The sequence below is a fragment of the Electrophorus electricus genome, chromosome 16, assembly GCF_041902795.1.
Source record: "Electrophorus electricus isolate QZ-2024a chromosome 16, ASM4190279v1, whole genome shotgun sequence".
NCBI lineage: Eukaryota > Metazoa > Chordata > Actinopteri > Gymnotiformes > Gymnotidae > Electrophorus > Electrophorus electricus.
In genome coordinates this window covers 3,266,233-3,275,791 of record NC_137512.1, presented here as the reverse complement: position 1 = coordinate 3,275,791, position 9,559 = coordinate 3,266,233, and the positions used below count along the sequence as shown (strand labels likewise).

General features: G+C 37.3%; 1 long non-coding RNA gene across 1 annotated transcript; it reads left to right on the top strand.

Moving 5' to 3' along the window:
* Positions 1 to 4,862: 4,862 nt before the first annotated feature.
* On the top strand, positions 4,863 to 5,386 carry LOC145651700 (uncharacterized). The gene is made up of 3 exons (XR_014117606.1): positions 4,863 to 4,944; positions 5,080 to 5,123; positions 5,358 to 5,386. It is a non-coding gene; the product is annotated as an uncharacterized LOC145651700 (long non-coding RNA).
* Positions 5,387 to 9,559: the final 4,173 nt, after the last annotated feature.

Sequence of the window (9,559 nt, the reverse complement as noted above, 5' to 3'; positions counted from 1 at the left end):
GAAAAAGAACATCAACGTGCACAAACATGAACTAATGAAAGTCAAAGCAGCATCAATGACTGAGTCTGTCATACTAACAGGAAGGCCTTATAAAGGGACAATGTAACAACATAACAGGTGAATAAAACTCAACACTTGCCACCTGTGTGAGGTGTGGCACACAACCTAAACATATAACACGTAACAGAAGCAACAGAAATGTACAACATAAACAAAAGAGATGGAGACTGCAGGTGGGGAGGCCCTGTGACACATGACCTTACATGACCTGAGACTTGTATCTGATTTAGTCACAATTCAGTTAAAGGTTTGCACTCTTGCAGAAAAAGCACAAATACAAATACAATTTCCTGTTGGTTATTTTTTGCTATGAAAAACAGAAGTGCAGATAATGATCTCTCACTGGAAACAGGGTGGAGGAGGGGTGCTGGTTGGATTTTATTTGACCAGAGGTGCTCAACTCAAACCAGTGAGTTGAAAGTAGAGAATACCAAAGTGCAATTTAAAAACACATCCTGTACTAATCCCTTTAAATCATATTGTCTGTGTAATATAAATATTACATTATTAGTACACTCATACTCTCCTCCTAACAAATGTGTTTTTTTACCCTTGAATTCAGCAGGCTAACACACCTTACATATTTTGTTTGTGTTTAGTTTTGAAATGATTTTTCAGGTTATAACTGGTTTTATAATGGCTCCAGGTACAATGATCATTTCATTTATCTGTATAATATAAACATTTTACATTTAATGTTTAAAAAGGTTACAGATTATTTTCTTTCCTTTTCTTTTTTTTTTCTTTTTTTAAGCATCTCAGGAGACTTTTTAATCATTTAGGCAGTACAGCATCATGAAACACAGGGAACTAAAGGGGAACTTCTAGTTTTACAATAAAGGCCAAATAAGATAAACAAGACCTGAAGACTTCATCCAGCCAGTGAGAATGTATCTCCTGAATAATTCAGATTGGTGCATTCATCAATTTTTAAGACGTGACATTGTATTTCATTGGTCTGGACATCTAGAGTTAAACCAAACAGAGCCTCAGAGTGCAGGAATAGGGTTACTTTATAAGGTCATCCTACCATACTCAGATCATGTTGTCTCAAGTACAGTGCCAAGCTCTGTTTGCTTTCCTCTTTAGCTGTTTTCTGTGAGAATGGTGTGAGAACACAGTTTTAGACTTTGTGGTCACTGTGAATATAAACAGGTTTAGACTGTTAGTGTCTGATACACTTCCTATTTGCAATTGCAGGGTGGAATTTGTTTTAATAAAATAATGCTAATGCTTAGGCAAGAAACACTTAAATTAAGAAAACAGTTACCAACATTAACAACAGCCTTGGAACTCATATTGTCAAGACCTTGTACTAACAAAAAAAAAAAAAAAAAAAAAAAGACAATTTGAAATTAAAAAAGAACAGTCAATTGGATATGTATTAAAGTTTTCAGTCAAATCCAGCCCCACTGACACAGTTAATGTGTAATCAGTGCCACCTGTTACATATGGGCTTTACACTGTAAACCACCAGCAAAAACAACAATACTCTCCAAATTCTTACTCACTGCTATGCCCCATGCATGCAATAACTTCCTAACCTGTAAAACCCATTTTTGCCCCCCCCAGTGACTTTACCCATTCCTGCTGGCATGGTTAATGCATAGTTAGTGTCATCAGGTCCATAATAATTTTATTACATCACCAAGCATTCCCCAACACAGCAGGTCCATACAGGTCTCTCTGGGGACTAAGGCCATATCCAGCCTCACTGGCACTGTTAATGCATGCTCATTTGGATCTACAATGTTACCAATGACATGACACAACATCCCACTCATCTGTCCAGTCCTCCATGTACCTGAAACACTGAACACCTCAGCCATTCCACCTTTATGCATTTACCCAACTAACCTGCACTCTCCTCATCCACAACCATCCTTTCAGCTACTTCTGATAATTCCTTCACAGCTGCTGCTAGTTTACAGATACTAAAACAAAATTCCACAAGCAAAGTGTTACAGAAAAATGGATGTGTGTGAGTGTATGTGTTGGAGGTTCAGTGCCAGGATTTCCCTCCATTTGAGACTTCGCCCCATTCCTCTCCGGGTTTTCAAGACAAATGCTACTATTTAATGGCCCCTCCCACAAGAGAGAAGGAAGAAGAGAAGAGAGAAGAGATGGTTTTGTTAGTTTGGAATTTGTTGGTTTGTTTGGCTTGTGGTAAACATTTTATATGACTTTGGGTATGACCTTGTTTTCCCCATTTTTGGACTTCGTTCTTTGGTTTTGCCCCTCCTGCTTTGGTAGCTGTTGTATATAGATATTGTATAAAGAGCATAAATACTGTTCTTTGGTTCTTTGGTGTCAGATACTGGTGATAGAGAGTGATTGGCATTTTTGTTGGGTGTGGGTTCTGCCTCTGTTTATGTGTCAGGAAGTTAGGAAATTCTGTTGTATGCTTCTTTTGTTTGTTTCTTCTTTTGGGTCACTTCTGAAGACATTGCACCAGTAAGATTGTTTATAATTAATATCTACTGTGAAATACAACAGGCTTCCATTTGGGCTTCTGTTTGTTTTGTTGCTCTTCACTTTTTACAACTTACATTCTGTTATATGTTTACATTTCTTTTTTGTTGTTACGGCCTCACAGCCTAGGCTGGGTTGTACCAAAAGATGTTCATAATCCTAACATAGAATTCCAAATGTCATAATCCTAACATAGATGTCTACAGTTCATAATTGCAGAATATAATTCTTGTTGTTTTGTCTTTCTCTAAAATTAAATAGAAAAAAAAAACATTCTAAAACATTTTAAATTACTCTGATATCATACACTTTTCAATAATGCCCATAAATAATTGAGTGCCACTGTGGTACTCATTAGTCAATAATGTTTCATCAGGTTTGGTTTGAAAGGACAGTAGCACAGGAGGAGATACTCATCTATTGGCTTAAAAAAAGAGACCTGAATAATAATAATAATAAAAATAATAATAATAATACATTTATAGCAATTTTGAATACTGTAAACAAGAATGTCATATCACCACTTTTTTCAAGTGGTGCTCTGTTACTTTAAGTTACATGGATGTTGGGCTTAACATGTTTTAAAGAGATCAGACCCTGCATGTGGCCTAATGTGGTTGTAAGACTACAGGACAGAAAAAGACTTGTGACATTTTCTAGCCAATGAGATTTTGACTCATGAGAATGGAAAGCTCATGAATTTTATTTATTTTGCCAGTTGCTTCTTTTCAAACTGTGTCCTCTGGGGTCTATCCGTTACGCTGCAGTGATGATACCAGTCTGGATACTTATATTTTTTCTCTACAAGACATGTACGGTTCCAAATTTTTTACCAGCGTTTATAATTACATTTTTTTACTGTTCTTTCTGATATTGGATTAATAATAAGAATGCCTTATTTATTTTGGATTCAATTTTCTCCACATTGTTTTCTTATTAATTCTGGCTCGGTTTCATTTTATAGGTCCAGTTCAAACTACAAAGCCTTTTAAACGAGCAGTCCAGACTGAACATGGGAAGAATATCACTCATTACTGCACATTCAAAGAAAGTACTGTTTGCTTTTGGTTCAAGCTCAGATGGCAACAGGAGCTTCAGCAAGTAGGAAAAGTGCTTAAAGATAAAAACGGCATACTTTCATTTCCATTCAACAACTCCAGATTCATAATGAAGTGGAAGGATGACAGAATCTCTCTGACTATTCTAAATGCTACTGAAGAAGATGAAGGATTGTACTTCTGTGGAGTGACAGACGGAACAAAGGTTAACTTCACCTCTGCTACCTCTGATGGGTATTGGACGGACGCGTCCAATACAGGTAATTAAACTAATACTTTCAAACTTCTTTATATTTAAAACTGGACTATAACTGAAGCACAAAACACATAATCTTAAAGTCAAAGCCACAGTTATTTTCTTAATAAGAAAATATTTTTTTTATAATCTGTATAGTTTTTATATAGTAGACTTCAAAGTGCTATAGAAACAAATTTTATAAAAATACTTGTTAATTCCCTCGGCAGTATACTTGGGTATTTGTATAAAGCATGTGTTTTTTTTACACGTGAGGGAAACCAAGCTGACTTAAGACCCGACAGTTTTATTTTGTTTTATTGAGAAGTGCATACAGAGTTAACCCCAAAAAAACCTGACAGTTCAGGAACAGGGTGTGGTCCAACAAACCCATCTTATTCAGGCAAGTATCTTCATGTATCTTTGCTTTAATAAAATAATTATCACAGAACCCTCCCCTTTGAAATGATAGCTATATGCATTTTAAGGAGGTTCCAAAAAAGAACCTAGTTTAACCATATAAATGACTGTAGGATATACTTAGATCTTAGAATATTTGTTTTATATTTATCAGATTATCAAGGATTATACAGATCAGTTCATCAGCATTCAGAAGTAGAATCAGTTCCCCAAGCAACAGTGGACTCAAGCCTTATTTTGTCCAGTACAGAATTATGTGCACACACACACAAACATGTATGTATATATATATATATATATATATATATATATATATATATATATATATATATATATATATATATATATATGATATGTACTGTTTTGAGGATCAAAAAATTCACAGTACAAAGATGAACTCTTTACACGCAAAATTTCAGATGTGTAGGCAGAATAAAGCTTTGTTCATTTACACTTTTATATCTTTATTCTAATTCATGGTATAGTTGAAGTATTTGGTTAATGTCTGGAATTGTGGACGCATACCACACACTTTTCACTTTAATTTGTATATTCAATTATTTTATAAAGATTGTTCTGCAGTAAAGCCTGTGTGTCCTGTAGAGATCTGTCTTGGAGCAGTGCTGGGAGTGTGTGTGGCTGTTATCATTGCTCAAGCCATAATCATTTGTAAGATGAAAAATTCTGAACACAGCAATGGTAAGTGTTCATAAAGGGCAGGGGGCCATTATTCCAATTCATGCCTTCATACCATTTTTATTTTTTATATTTTTATCTTCCAGGTAATATTCCATGATCCAATTACAATTATTGCTGTATTTTTCCCTACCACAGAGAGACCTCAACAAGGGAGTGTGATGGAGAAAACCACCAGTCAGGTACAACTTGTGCAGTTGCTGAAATAGTTTATAGCTGTGGTCTAATTACAGCATCATTGACACACATTCATGAAGCTGTTGTGGTGGAGATGTATGAGACATGCAACACTGCACTGCTGTAGAGGAGGAGGAGAAGGCAACTCACTGTCTCTGTGTTTCAGACTAGTAGTCATATTCTAAATAAGGATCAGAATGACAGTAATGTTCACTAAACATTGTTGTTCATTCCCACAGCGACATGATGCTGAAGTGATGAATTATGCTGCCATTCATTTCAATGAGAGGAAAACCAAAAGAGGGCAGGTGAAGAGAGGACAGCCTGAAGACAGCATGTACTCTGAAGTGAAACGTTCAGATCTTACTGACTATCATCTAGATTATTAGCTCTCTTCCCTTCTATAATCTTAAATGAAGTCTGGATACATTATGTCTTTACTGTTCACATTCAGTGTTGTAAAGGAGGTGCTGTGTGACTCTATAATCACCAAGTCTCTATTCCCTGTTCATCTGCTTTCTGTTCTTTAAGGTATGTTGTGTTTCTGCTGGTTCAATCCAGCTTCAACAATAAAGTGCCACATTTGTTTTTGAGAACCACTGTGCTCAGAACTGGATGACTGACTGAATAAATAGGTTATAAAGCTTAAAACTTAATATAGAAAAGTAAAACTGTATTGAATATGTATTTGTAACCCCTGACCCTTTTGTTTCTAGTTTGATAGTAACATGGCCAAGTTTTCAGATTAAAGGTGAAGGGCCTGTGCATTTGTAAATATTCTTATGAATCTAAATTAACTTTATTATTTGAATATGTTATGTGTCATTTTCTAAATTATTGAATATTATATGAACACACACAAACATATATGAATGTGGGCAGAAGGCAAGTTATCAAATATGAATTAATTTAAAAATGAAACATTTATTATTGTAAATAGCCTTGTGCCAGTTTCGTGTAGGGTGGAGAACACAATTGCACATTTGGAGTGTTTTTATACTCCATGAATAAACAAACACAAAGGTGAGCTGGGAAAAAAGCTAAAACAAAAAAAAAAATGGCAAAAACACTTGCACAGAAATAAAGCACAGCACTGAACTCGTGTTCCTGTGGGCTTTAAATAGGGGGAGAAACAAAAAGGCTAACAAGGAACAGGTGCATGTAATCAATAATTAGTGGATTGGAATTGGGAGACATTTTGTGTGTGTGTGTGTGTGTGTGTGTGTGTGTGTGTGTTTGACCTTCTGTGGTAGTGGGCATGTCCCTTTGGCTGGGTGCCTAATGTAATCCCCCCACAGAGTTCTTGTTGGCCTCTGAGAGCGGGGCCCTCCCAGCCAAAAAAGATCTACTTTGGATGGATTTGGCTGACAGGATTTGAGATGCAGGCATGCAGCTTCCCTCTTCTGTATCCCTCCCTTCCCACTCCATGAAGTACTGGCTGCAATAATCAAGTACTGACGTTGTGAGTCCAGCATGGCACTCACCTCATATGCTGCTATCGTAATATCTTTCAAGCTTCAATGGCAACTGCTGTGAACAGGAAGTTGTGTTGACTTCCTCAATGGGTCCCACAACCACAGGCATCAGGTCAGAGATGCTGCCCACCGGCAAGCTGACCATGTACGTTCTCATTGATTCGGTGGCGGATGGTATACGGTCCTGCTCACTCTGGCACCATGTGTAAACAGCAGGCTGATCTAAGGTTGGGGGGTTACAAAGGTACAGCAGGGGATGGAATCCCAGGACAAACTAGGAGGGGGTGAGCCCTGTTACTGTGTGGCAGAGAGTGTTATGCACATACTCTGCCAAAGGGAGATAGGTGCTCCCAGGTTTCTGGAGGCTCTTAGCAATGGAGGCACAGGAACTTTCATAGCTCCTGGTTAGCTCTCTCTAACAGTCCCTTGGCCTGAGGGTGATAGTCTGAAGTCAACCTCACCATTACACTGAGCTTCCCCAGGAACTCCTGCCATATCCAGAAGGTGAATGGAACTCCCCGATCTGAAACACTGTCTTCTGTCAGCCTGAACTGTCAAAAGCTGTGGTGGAAGAGCCGCTTGCCTGTTTTGTGTGCAGTGGAACAAACTGCACCATCTTCAATAAGGGATTGACGATCACAAGGACCACCATATTGCCCTCAGAGACCAGGAGGCCTGTGATAGAACCAACTGCCAGTTGAAACCAGGTGCGATGTGGAACAGGAAAGGAGTCGCAGCTTATCGATAAAGGAAGTGTATTATCAGCCACTGTCAGTTTAAGCTTGTATGTTTTTTTTCTATGTCTATATTCACAATGACCACTAAGTCTAAAACTGTTCTCACATCATTCTCTCAGATAGCAGCTAAACAGGAAAGTAAACTGATGTTGGTACTGTACTTATGATGATGTGAAGTGATGATGACCTTATAAAATAAACCTATCCCTGCATTGTCAGGCTCTGTTTGGTTTAACTCTGGATAATCCTAGGCAATAAAATACAGTGTCAGCTCTGAGAAATTGATGAATGCTCCAAACTGCATTACTCAGGCCATAAATTCTCATTGGCTGAAGGAAGTCTTGCGGTCTCATTTTTATTCATTTTTATTGTACAACCAGACATTCTCCTGTTGTCCCCTGTGTTCCATGATGTCTTTCTGCATTAATAATCAAAAAAAGACTCCAAAGACAAAGAAAATATTTTAAACATCAAAAACAGTGCATATTTTATAGAAAAATGAAATAATATTTGTATCTGGTACCATCATCAAAGAAGAACCAGTAATAAACTAATGCAAAAGTTTCAAAAGGTATCAAAACAAAAGCTCTTGTGACAGTGGCACAGAGGGAGTGAGATGTGAGTGCTGTTTAGGAGAGTTTTTATTCTCTCTAGTAATAAACACAAAGGCACAAAGCTGGATAACGGCAAAATGTAACCAAAATATACAAATATGCCGGCAGTAAGACTCACAGCACAGTGACGGTAAAGAGAATGATACCTCAGGCGACATCATCTTAGGCACTGTCAGCAAGCAATGAACTGTGGGAGAGCACCCATAGGCTTTAAATAGGGGGAGGGCAAATAAGGCACAGGTGCTGGTGATTAGTAATCAGGTGATTCAGAGCAGGGCAGGTGCAGTGTTTGTGTGTGAATGCCTCTCTAGCTGGGATGCACACTGCACATTGTGACAGCTGTAAGGTGTGTTAGCCTGCAGCACTCAAGAGTTACAAACACATTTGTCAGGAGGAGAGTATGAGTGTGCTCATAATGTAATATCTATATTATGCAGACAAGATGATTTAGTGGGATGATTACAGCATATGTTTTAAAATTGAACTTTGGTATTTTCTATTTTTATAACTTGGATGTTTCTGTGTATTGTTTCCCCTGTGTGATGTACGGGAGTAATGTATCTTGTGTTCCTGTCTGATACATGTTTGAGCATTTTTCAAACATGACAGACTAAATTATCCAGCGCCAAAAACAAATACTGGCAAATAAAAGTGATTTATTATTATACTGATAATATGTTTGGAAGGTGTATTTAAGTTTTCAGGCAGCACTATGTGAGGCTGAATAAGGTGATAGAACTCAGTGGTTCGAGTTGAGCCCTTCTGGTCAAATATAATCCAACCAGCATCCCTCCATCACCCTCATGCAGGTGAGAGATCATTATCTGCAATTTTGTTTCCTATAGAATAGCAAGAACAACCAACAGGAAATCAGGCCCCAATCACATTTAGAAGTGGTGCTCACATTTAATGATTAGTATACATATAATTATGATGTTGTTCAACATTGTTTTTCTTTAATAGTTTCTTTTTATTTGCCCAGAGGATGTGAATAGTGTACATCTCGTAAATCACAATATAACATTTTAGTCTCAGTGCTGCCAGAAAAAAGTTACTCATGCCTTGATACCTCAGCAATGAAAGAATCAGCATTTACTAATGCCAAACTACATAAATCCATTAGTATATAGATACTAATATAAGGACAGTCACCATTAATAACTGCAAGAATGACTGAAGTTCCTGGCTGTTGTACACAAATTGTATTTATTTTGTTGATTTTTGTCAGAATTCTGCCAAGCATATATTCTCCATCACAAACCTTATATTTATCAATCAATAGCTTTTTGTGTTGTTACTGTGCTCTTTTAGAGAACAGTTCTAGTATTGGGTTACACCTCTTCAGAGCCAGCTGTGTTCATAGATTAAGCTTTTGACTAAACTGGAATGTCAGCGGTGATTCAGTGATTGATGGTAGTGGCAAATTTGTAAAAGGTCATTAGAGGAAACAAAAACTCACAGTGATGTCCACATTCCCAGCTTTGCTGTCTTCATAGAAAAAAAGATTACTCCAAGTAAATGCAAAATATTTTATCAATTTGTAATTTTTACTGAAATACGTGTAGTTGTAGAACTATCCATTTGACTGATGGTATCTCAGTGGTTAAGGTACTTG